The following is a 12,361-nucleotide window of genomic DNA, read 5'->3' as shown; positions in this document are numbered from 1 at the left end:
AACATTTCTAAAGGTTTTCCTTCTACCTTTTGTCTGCAGTTAGAGATGAATCTAAATACGCATGCCATAGTACGCACTAGCACTGTCCATTTGGAAAAACGATGAGTATCAATAATACCACAAGGAACGTTCACATCGTGGATTAAGAGGTGCACTCTTAAATCCTCAGCTGTATTCATCTGTGGAATCTCCTGTTGCGGCCAATATTCCTCTTCGTTGTAGAGATATGAAGGTCCCTTTAACCAAAGGCTATCCGGTGTCATGTCTACAGAATTTCCCCACTTGGTTAGTAAGTCAGCAGGGTTGCATTTAGAGGGAACCCAGTTCCAATCCTCGACGCTAGATGTATGTAGGATTTCTCCTACTCGTAGGCCAACAAACTGCTTATAGCGTCTTGTATCCGAGCATAGCCAAGATAAAACTACCCTTGCGTCGGTCCAGTAACAGGTACGAGAAATGTTGAAAGAGTGAGTCTCCAACACCTTTGTCGATAGCCGCACACCTAGAACTGCCGCCTCAAGTTCAAGACGAGGTATCGACATTGGTTTCAGAGGGGCCACTTTGGCACGGCTCATTACCAACGTACATTTTACTGCTCCACCGATGATCGCTCTAAAGTAGGCAACTGCACCAAACGCTGTTTCACTCGCATCTGTAAATATATGCAGCTGTATATGTTCCACCTCACTTGAAAGTACTCCGCCGAAGTAACTGCGAGGGATCTGGCATGACCCAACCTCCTGTACCAGCAACAGCCATCTCTTCCATTTTTCAAATGACTCAGGATCAATCTTCGAGTCCCAATCACATCCGGTTCGCCATAAGTCCTGCATTAACATTTTACCTCGAACAGTGATTGGAGTAATCAAACCCACCGGGTCGAATGATGTCATCACCACACTCAACACAATCCGTTTTGTAGGTTGAAATCCTTCTTCGATGAACTTTCGATGATCCTCATCAGTCAGCACACTGAAGCAAAAGACATCATCCGTTGATTTCCAGCCAATACCCAGAACACGGTCGTAAGTGGTGTCGCTCAAAAACTGCACCGCTGTTTTCTCACTTCTTTCTCCAATTTCCTCTAGGAATGTCTCTGAATTAGACATCCAGTTTCGAATGTGAAAACCTCCTTGCGCGTGGATGTGTCGAACTTCCTTTGCCAGTTTGATGGCTTCCGCTTCTGTATCAACGCTGTCGTAGTAGTCATCAACATAGTGCCTGTCTATGATTGCTCGCGCAGCTTCGGGATACTCCTTAACGAATTCAAGGGCGTTCACGTTCTTTATGAATTGAGCTGAACAGGGTGAGCAAGTAGCCCCAAACGTGGCTACGTCCATTACATAGACCTGCGGCTTGCCCTCTATATTGCTGCCGAACAAGAATCGTTGTGCCTGCTTATCTTCGTCTCGTATTCGCAGTTGATGGTACATCTCTTTCAAATCGCCTCCGAATGCGATTGCTCGTTCACGAAATCTACAAACAACTTTCGGCAAAGGAACCAACATATCTGGCCCTTTAAGTAGCAGGGAATTCAAAGAGACTCCTTCCACTGTTGACGCTGCATCCCAAACCAAACGGATCTTTGTTGGTTTCTTCGCGTTATGCACCACGTTAAGGGGTAGATACCACACCTCTTCTTTGGAGAATTTGGACAGTTCTTCCTTGGTAATCTTATGGGCATAGCCCTTTCGTTCATATTCCTTTATCATGTCAACTACTTTCGACTCCAACACAGGATTCTTCTTCAGACGTCTCACCAATTGCAGCATACGCTTCTCTGCTGCAGGATAGCTATCAGGAAAAACTCGATTCTCTTCTCGCCAAAGCAACCCCGTTTCGAATCGATTCCCTATTCTTCTAGTTGTTTTCCGGAGAATATCTGTTGCCCGTTTTTCCTCGGGAGCCATCGGCATTTCAAAGGCAGGAGCACTCATTTGCTCCAATTTATACTGGTCGCCCACCGCGTCGTGAAGTTCTCGATTGGTCATTGTGGTGATGCAATGAAAGTTTAATATGACATGTGGAGCCGAAACACTGTTGTCTACACCGTAAACTGTCCAGCCTATCTTGGATCTTACCGCAACCGGTTCGCCAGAATTACCAACTCTGGTTTCTAATGCAGCAAACAACTCAATGTTATTAAGCCCTATTATCATCAAAGGTTTTTGTTGACTATTTTCGCTTATTGGAATATTTTCCAGATGTTTGTAACGTTTCACGACATCAGCCAATCTCAAGGATTGATTCGGCAGCATTAGTCCAGAAACTGTACGAGTTTCAAATAGTTTCCATTTCTCTGATGAACCTTGGCTTGATATTAAGAGATCCAACTTCCTGGATCGGTCTTCAATGCGACTTATATTTCCGGTCCATGTAATTCGCAACGGCTCGTTTCGACCATTCGCTTTCAGCTGTTTCGCAACACTCTCGTCTATCAAGGTTGCAGATGAACCTTCATCAACAAATGCTGTGATATCAACACTATTTCTGCCCGAATGAAGAGTAATTGGTATCGTCCGATAGATCACTACTGGTGATCGCTGCATGTCTCCGTTTGAATCAGCTTTCTGTAGCTGAACGTGCTCTTCAGTTCGATGTACCAACGTGTGATGCTGTTTTCCGCAGCCATCTACTTCGCACCGCAAAGATCTTGAACATATTCCGCGACAAAATTTGCTCAAACACGTTTTACACAGCTTCTCTTTCTCTGCCGCAACTAATCTCTCTGACACCGTCATCTTTTGAAATTGGTTGCAATTATTTAGTGTGTGTCCCAATTGCTTGCAAATCCAACAGCTCGAGTTCTTGGTAGTAACAGCAGCATCCTTTGAATTGTGGATATTGGAATATTCTTTCTTATATCTTCCGGTGTTCATTGGCTTCTTTTTGTTAAATGCTTTATGATTAGACTCGTTACTATCACGTCGCGTTGGAGGCTCTGCTTCATACTCGGCAACTTCTACTAGCTCGCTCACCACGGATTGGATGAATTTGTTGAACAAACATAAGGCACTCTCAGCTTTGCCGTTCTTATAGCGAATCCATTCCCGTTTATAGCTAGTAGGAAGCTTTCCTACTAATTCTTCGACCAATAATGGATTTCCTAGATGTTCAGTCATATCGCAAGCTACTAGATGTTCGTTGAGTTGCTTAACTTTCATTCCAAACATTATGAATGTATCAATCTGATCATCAGTGGGTGCTTTCGTTTCGCGAACTTTCTTGAGCAACCCTTTCAATAGTTTCTGTGGTCTTCCAAAAAGATTTTTCAAGTCTTCAATGACACTTGGAACGGTTTCTGGTACCATAAGCGATCCTCGAACTTGTTCTAAAGCGTCCCCAGTTAAGCAATCTTGTAGACGTTTGAGATTTTCTAGGTTGGAGAATCCGCAGGCTTCCGTTGTGTAATTATAGCTGCTTATGAAAAGCGGCCAATCTTCAGCCTTACCGCTAAACCTCGGCAAGCTTGTACTCACGGATTTTCTAGCTAAATGTTGTTCGGGAGTAATACTCACTGCCTTCGACAAAGCTGGCTTAGTTTCCACAATAGGATGGCTGATATTAAGCTGCTGGTATGTTCGTTCCATTTCTTCCAATTCTTTCTGATGTTTCCTTTTCAGCTCATAAAGTTCCTTCCGTAGAGCTATTTCCTTACTATGACGAGCATTTTCCTCCGCAATCTGTCGTAACATTTCTTCTGCCGTTTCTAATGCCATGTTTTTTACGACCGTCTGATCTAAGCTGAGCCCCTCTTCATCGCTGTTTTCTGACGAAGGATTCATGTGTAACCCGCTGGGTCCGGCTTCAGCGTCGTCATTTATTTTCTTGCTGCGTGTATTCGGCATTCCAAGCTGTTGACTTGTCGCTGTCGCTTCCCCAGAAGTTCGTTTCTGGACAATGTTTTCTTCAGTCCGTCTGCTTATTGCCGGAACTGCACACACACGCTTGATATGATCGTCTTTCACCAAGCTGGCTTCCAAAAGTAGCGTTTGTTGATGCTCATGCACACTCACACAATTACAAGAACACGGCACTATAGTCCAAATTGTGCAATATTCTTACACTCGTATTCACTCGAACACGGTCGAACACAAAACGTTAACGTTTGTCCACAATTGGACCACGACGCTAGCTGTTCCAGGAGACAATGTACTCTTGTGTACCACGCCAGAGGACAACAATGCCACCCCTTAACATCCCCACACAATCACATTAGCACATGTCCACAATCGGATCACCGACACGAACTGTTCTTGGAAATGCGTCTTTGCTTTCCACACTCTGACACGTTAGCACATGTCCTCGATCAGACCACCGACACGAACACACACACACACGCACGCACGGACACGTTAGTACATGTCCTCGATAGGACCACCGATGCGAACTGTTCTTGGGAATGCTTCTTTGCTTTCCACGCACACGCACACACGGACACGTTAGCGCATGTCACGATCGGACCATCGACGCAAACAGTTCCGGGAATTGCTTCTTAGCTTTCCACGCGCACGCACACACACACGGACACGTTAGTACATGTCCACGATCGGACCACCGACGCAAACAGTTCCTGGAATTGCTTCCTAGCTGTCCACGCACACGGCCGCGCACATGCACCGACTTCCAGATCAGGCAAATTCACCGAATTTCTTGCACGCGCGTGCTGAAGGCAGTCACAAATTTCCGTTTCTTTCCTTTTAGCGAAGTTTACCGTGCTACACCACCAGGCTTGCACTCGCAATTTAGTCAACTCAATTATGCAACTCTTCCGCGAATCCTTGTAATCACCGATTACAATCAACGAAATGTTCCTAATTACTCGCATAACTTATGCACATAAACACTTTCCTCGATTCTCTATAGTCACCGACTATTCTTCGCAGGATTGTCCATGTTAGCACTTTTCATACGAGTCCAACTTCATTCAATACGCGCCACTAATTATTTTGAAAATTTGTTGCGGCACCGCCGCGCTCATTTTCTTTACAAATCAAAGTTCGGTAAATCTACTTTATTCACGCAAACATTCGGATCGTATAAATGATTTACAATTTCAAAATAGTGCTTCCTTGGCGGCAACTGAACGATAACTGCCTGATAGCTCGCTTGTGCATCGTTTTCTCTTCCTCCCACGGAACCCTTCAATTGTTTGGACCTTTACAGGGCTCCGCCTCACGATGACATTTCTCCTTCTACACTGTCAATTTCGGTTCCAGCACACACTTATAATTGGTTTGTTTTCAATTTAGAAACCTTTGACTTACATGTGTTTTAAACCTATTTTCCTTAATGTTACTGTAATACTTACTTTTAGTTTTTTTTCGATACTATAATTTCTTTCGAGTCGTAAGGACACAGCTTTTTTGGCTAAAAAAGATTGTTAAAGACCAGGGAAATCTTCTAAAAATCAAGACTCACTCTATAGAAACTACACCCACACACACGGACGCGGAAGTATTTATCCGATTGTATTTATTAATTAATTAGTTTATTTTTTTATTTTTAGGTTAAACCCATAAAGAGCCAAGATGTGAAAAGTGTGAAGAAAGAGCAACAGACCAAACCAGAAACCGTAACCAGAAAGCGTTACGAAGGTTTCGAGCGTTCGGCAACCAGTAGTGCCAAAGTGTGGCGCCGTTACTACCCGCAGAACACTGGCAAAACCTTCCATCGGCAGTCCCATCCATCGTCCGGTTGCGAAACCACTCGCCACAAAACCGTACGCTCAACGTTCGGCGACGAAAAAGCTTCAACCGGACGTGACGCCACCCGGCAGCAAGGAGAAGCTCAAACCACCAGCGGTGCCAGTGGCAGCCGCCGGGATCGGTATAGCACGCCAGGATACGTTCGTGCTGGACAAACCGACGCTGTCGGTGCACGTGCCGAAGGTTGTACCGACTGGCGGGACTACCGATCCGCAGCCGGATGGTAAACCGGTGTCGAAAATCCCACTACCGAAGGGTGAGAAAACTAACACACCACCGAGTCGTATTCCACCGCTGAAGCGGACCACACTCCAGGCGGGAAAGCAGTCATCCAAGCTCGGTGCATTGAAAACGTCTCCCGGTGGTGCGCTTAAGTAACGGCGCATAGCTAGCTTCCTTTTCTCTGTCGCTCTCTTTCGCGTAATCTTAGCTAGCTTATCTCATGGATGGTAGCAATTGAAACAAATACTTTACTATCTTACACATGTGCCCTGCTTGCTTAATAGAAGGCGATACCGTTTGCTGCTGGTCGGGATCGGTCAGATGATTTATCCATTGGCCGGTTAGTCGGGGCCCCGGAGGGTGTTCGATTCCTTTCTTTTCGTCTCTGTTACGTCGCATGTTACCTATTACCAACTAGGCCGAAACAAGCAGACACACACAAACCTGCAAAACCTTGATAGAGTTAGGGATAGAAATGAATTATAAAATAATCATACTTAAAGCGATACATTCTAGTCCGCCCCCCCCCCCCCCCCCCCCCCCCCCCCTCCCCTTTTTTGCTCGCATAGTACGAATTTACGAACGAATATGCATTTTTTAAATCTTTTAGTTAAACGCGACCCCATAGTCTGGTGGAGAGCTTTCGCTTGTCTTCGCAACGCAACCTGTAAGAATTTATTAACACAAACCAGAAGAAGGAACAAACGTAGTCGTACAATATTAAGAAAACCGATATTATGAACATCAGTATAGATATTTAAGTTACCTTACTTCGCTTTACCAGCGCATAATACTCTTGTGTAATTTAAATAATATACGTGCAAAATGGTCTGGCCCTGTAGACGAATATTTCTAAATATATATATATATATATATATATATATATATATATATATATATATATATATATATATATATATATATATATATATATATATATATATATATATATATATATATATATATATATATATATATATATATTGATGTATATATATATATATATGTATATTTATATATATATATATATATATATATATATATATATATATATATATATATATACATCTATTAATGGACCTGGTCGTATGTTGTAAGAAAAATAATTCACTCTATAGCTTCAAATCTATGCAACAAATATGCTCTATACGTGCCCTATTTCCCCCAAAACTGGGTTAAAATCTTTCTTGTGAATCAGCCTGCTCAATTGGATCTTGTGTGTGGTAGGGTATGGTGGTACGGTTCGACTCCTGGATCGCGCTGGTTTTTTTCTGTCAAAGTGAGGATTGTTTACATTTTGGAAGCGTTGTTTTGCCTCGCAATTTTTATTGAATATTATTGTCCAGTTTAGTTCATGTGATTTCAAATGAATATTGAAGACCATGTTTTGCTAATGCTAGGAGCGTTATTTGCTACACAAAGCGAAATAAAGCCGCGATCGAAATGGGTAAAAACCAAGTATTTGAAAAGAAGTTCCCTATCGCATTTCAACATGATGGAAGAGCTGAGGCTGGAGCCGACGGATTGGCTAAATTACGCCAGAATGGATGAGGAATCATATATGTGGCTTTTGGAGAAGGTCACACCGCAGATCGTGAAGGAAGACACGATTATGAGACCAGCTGTGTCACCACATGAGCGGCTCAGTGCTACACTGAGATTTATCATCAGCGGCAGCTCCAACCAGTGCCTCCGTTTTCAAACAGCAATTTCGCTTTTCGTTCGGCCCGCAATTCTTCGTAACCAGCGGAACATTACGCTGTGACCGAAGAGAATAGAACAAGCACGAAAACCACGCCAGACTGTATTGTTCTGTATATGTTCTTTGAAACATTTGAACAATCATGCTTAGAAAGTGATGTGGGACCAGTTTGAACCGAAAAATCTCTAACCGAATGTTCGTCTGACCAAAGCGCTGTCGGTCACGAAAAAGTATCCCTATCATAATGGCATCGTCATTCGGTGCCCGGCATGGTACGATACGTGTTAATGATAAATATTTCATTCCATTTTAGAATAACGGACAATTCAAAAGTAAAATAATTCGGATGATGGCAAAAAAAATCTGTGCAGCATATTGTGTTATTACACGGACAGCGGGTTTTTTTCTGTCAAACGCCCTATTTGACAGAAAATCACCAACCAAAAAATCCCTCGTGTAATAACCCCATTACCGGAACATTTTTTTCCGGATATTCATTTCCTTCCACTAATTACGAAAAATTCACTAGTAAGCACCGTGAAAGCTTGGAATCAACACCCCCCACCGGACGGATTGTTTTCCCACATGCATTTGACAACAATGTGCATGTAACACAACCAGTGGAGTCCGTGTTGAAATGTTTGAAACGTTTTGCAAAGGAAAAGGATTTATCCCTGGCAGAAAAAAGAAAACAAAATGGCGACGTAAAAGAAGAACTCATGGCGGCAAGGTGTACTCCGTTTGCGCCGGAATATTTTTTGCCTGGTCGCGCAGTTACATTGTGACGGAACCGGTTTGAAGGTATGTCAACGCGAGCTGTCAAATGGAACCGTTTGCCGTGCGGATTTTTGAAGTGTCACATTTCGAAAAATCTTAGTAGGCATGGAAATTGTATGCCGTAGACGGTGAGCCCCGCCGAACTGAAACTATATTACGTAATCGAGCCTTTCGAGAAGCTGAACGCACGGACCTCCACGCCGATAAAATCCATAGAAAATCCGGCCCAAATGGAACGCACGGCCGTCCTGTAGGACAGTTCAACGGGGGAGGATACACCCCCGCTGCAGGCAACGGTCGTGGTGCCCGTGGTGCCCGTGGAAACGGACGAAAAACTGGAGGTTGCTGGTAAGTAGAACGTGAAGTGATGAAGGATGCAATAATGTCGTTCGGTTTTTTCGTTCCTTTATTTCACGGCGCGCCCCGCTAGAGGACAACTCCACGCTGAAGGCAATCGTCGTGCCTGAGGGAAATGCACCGGCTCAACCGGACCAGGCTGCTGGTAGCTAGAATGGCGAAATGTGTGCGCGGTCCGGTAATACCGATGCTAGCTCGCTCGTCTTCTTCTGCTTTTTCTTGAAAGGTGCTGTGCCTGCTTTAGTGGATGACGGCATGGAAATGGACGACGCTCCGGCAGACGATACGTTGGTGAACGATTCACTTGATGATGAGCTGTCTTGGATGCTCAACCAATCATGGAAATCCAGGCTCCCTGCTATTTCGGGTAGCACTCTGGGCATGATCTCGAAATCGATGATAAGCGCTAGTGATGAGGACACCCCGGCCGACAATTGGCCGCCAAATACACCCAAGCAAAGGCGTCAGGTATCGTTCGATGATGGACCGGTAAAACATCCTCCCCCACAGGGCCAATCGTCGGATTCGTCCGATGATGACAATAGTTCTTTCTGGTCGTGCTTCCGTCGCAGACAGAAGTAGCCAAAATCTCCCGAGCCGGGGCCATCGGGGCTGCAGAAACGGCGCCCACCAACACCCGCAAAGGATGCCAACGGGGCTCGAAGTTAAATCTAAGATTCCGAACGAACTATCAGTTCTTATTTGTTCGCGTTTCGTTAATTAACAAAAATACATCAATCATTGTTTGTAGATGTTAGTCTGCAGCATATGAACATTGTTGCGCGTTGTTGCGTGTTCTTCTTGGGTACATTACTACAAGCTGACGCTTTCTGCTTGGTTTGATTTGGAGCTGTTCAGCAAAGGGTAGCATCACATTACGCGAACACTACGGCCATGTGCGAATATATATGGAAAACTGAACGGACGTTGGACGCACGTAGGCATCAACTCATGGTTCACGCACGGAAGTGGCGTAGACAAGGCAGTCATCTTTCACCTGTGGAATCTGAAAAATGCGACGAATAGGCGGCACCGGACGATAGTGCGTGGGTTTGATTTTCAGAAATGGAAGTTGACTCTCGACACCGGATGAAGACTTCGTGGAAGCGTTTACCAGCAACACCGGATGGCAACAGATGACGACGTTAGGCTGATACTGATCAGGTCTGACGAACTGATGATGGAGCAACCGGCCGTGAGCGAGACTATCAATGGGGGTACGTACGCGAAACACAAAAACCCCGAACGAATGCTTCAGTCGGTCGAACGGCTTACGCAGGAGCTGGTGTCCCAGTTGGAAGAACGGCACGTGCGTACTAACCCGGAGGAATGCAGTTCGATCGTTACCGGCGTACAGTTCAAGATAGGCGAAAAGGTAACAACGGGGCCGGGTGGAACGGTTGCCTTGGCGCTGAACGATCGTCTGCACGGTGATCCGCGGGTGGGATTGATTTGTGCAGCACATCCCGGTCGTGCTTAATTCAATCGATTGCATCTCGCTTGCGCCTATACGACAACCACGACAATGACCGCGGTTGTGACGGCAACGGCGACGGCAACGACGACGACGACGGTGGCGACGAGTCGGGTAATCAAGCCTGTGCGCGTCGTATCCAATCCCGGCTCACCGAGGACGCGAAAGTTACAGCGTGAATCTTCCATCAACAAAGAGGCGGATGAGTCCAAGGTAAATGGCATGCTAGTGCTACCAACGCCGGCTGAATTGTTACACTTTATATAAACGCTAACACCCTGTAATATCTGTATATCAGTCTCTGGAGCTTTACTAGTACGATTCGATTTATTATGTTGTTCGAATATCTGCAAAAGGAGAATTTCCAGGTTCTAGTATCCCTACACAGGTTCTGCCATCAATTTCGATTGTATAAATGCTAGTTTTAGCTTGTTATTTACTACTTACTTACTTACTCGGCTTGGGGCAAAAATCCTAAAAGCACTTTACGGGTTGGGTCGTCAAGTGTCATTCTCATGGCATGACCAGCCCACCGCAGCCTGGCGAGTCTGATCCGCTCCCCGATGGTGAGATCATCGTACAGCTCGTATAGCATCTTCCTCTCGAACGCGGCTCAGAGGGTTTCGTCAGTTTTGGACAGAGTCCATATCTCAGAGTCGTATGTGAGTACTGGGACTATAAATGCTCGGTACAGTCCCAGCTTCATCCGTCGCAACAGGTATTTAGAGTGGAGAAGTTTCTTCAGGCTGTAGTATGACCGGTTGGCAGCCAGTACCCTTGCGCGTAACTCAATATCAATGTGGTTGTCGGTGGATCTGGACTGACTTATACAAGATGGTTCCCGAAGCTTCCACCTCCGATTGCTCTCTCTAGCGCCAGATAGAAGTGAAGGCAGGCAAGCCCATCTCCCTGGCGCAAGCAAATCTCTCCTGGTGGTAGCAAAGAGCCCTGAGAGTTTTCCATCCACCTTCACCTGGCATGTGATGTTGGCCATTGTCATACTTACAAGCCTGGTAAGCTTGGCCGGCATTCCAAAAGTGCTCATTGCGTCGAGAGGTTTACCCTGTAAGTGGTTGATTTTCCGTTTGGAAATCCTCTCTGATAGTTTCCATCTAGTTTTTAGCTATCCGGTAGAAACAGAACAGTCTCACCTTTAGTTGCAGATTGAAATGTTTTGCTTTCCTTTCGTAAATCCTTCTAAATTGAGGCTGTCTCTGCTCGTCTATAGTTGAAAGATAGGTTGGAAAGATTTGAGGAACTTATGCGAAATTAGAAGGGTTATCTAACTGATTAAAAGTCAGGCTTTTGTGTAATTTTTACACACTTATAATTGGTTTGTTTTCAATTTAGAAACCTTTGACTTACATGTGTTTTAAACCTATTTTCCTTAATGTTACTGTAATACTTACTTTTAGTTTTTTTTCGATACTATAATTTCTTTCGAGTCGTAAGGACACAGCTTTTTTGGCTAAAAAAGATTGTTAAAGACCAGGGAAATCTTCTAAAAATTAAGACTCACTCTATAGAAACTACACCCACACACACGGACGCGGAAGTATTTATCCGATTGTATTTATTAATTAATTAGTTTATTTTTTTATTTTTAGGTTAAACCCATAAAGAGCCAAGATGTGAAAAGTGTGAAGAAAGAGCAACAGACCAAACCAGAAACCGTAACCAGAAAGCGTTACGAAGGTTTCGAGCGTTCGGCAACCAGTAGTGCCAAAGTGTGGCGCCGTTACTACCCGCAGAACACTGGCAAAACCTTCCATCGGCAGTCCCATCCATCGTCCGGTTGCGAAACCACTCGCCACAAAACCGTACGCTCAACGTTCGGCGACGAAAAAGCTTCAACGTGACGCCACCCGGCAGCAAGCAGAAGCTCAAACCACCAGCGGTGCCAGTGGCAGCCGCCGGATGGTAAACCGATGTCGAAAATCCCACTACCGAAGGGTGAGAAAACTAACACACCACCGAGTCGTATTCCACCGCCGAAGCGGCCCACACTCCAGGCGGGAAAGCTCGGTGCATTGAAAACGTCTCCTGATGGTGCCCTTAAGAAGTAACGGCGCATAGCTAGCTTCCTTTTCTCTGTCGCTCTCTTTCGCGTAATCTTAGCTA

The sequence above is a fragment of the Anopheles stephensi genome (genome assembly GCF_013141755.1).
Source record: "Anopheles stephensi strain Indian chromosome Y unlocalized genomic scaffold, UCI_ANSTEP_V1.0 chrY22, whole genome shotgun sequence".
Lineage (NCBI taxonomy): Eukaryota > Metazoa > Arthropoda > Insecta > Diptera > Culicidae > Anopheles > Anopheles stephensi.
This window is presented reverse-complemented; position numbering follows the sequence as displayed.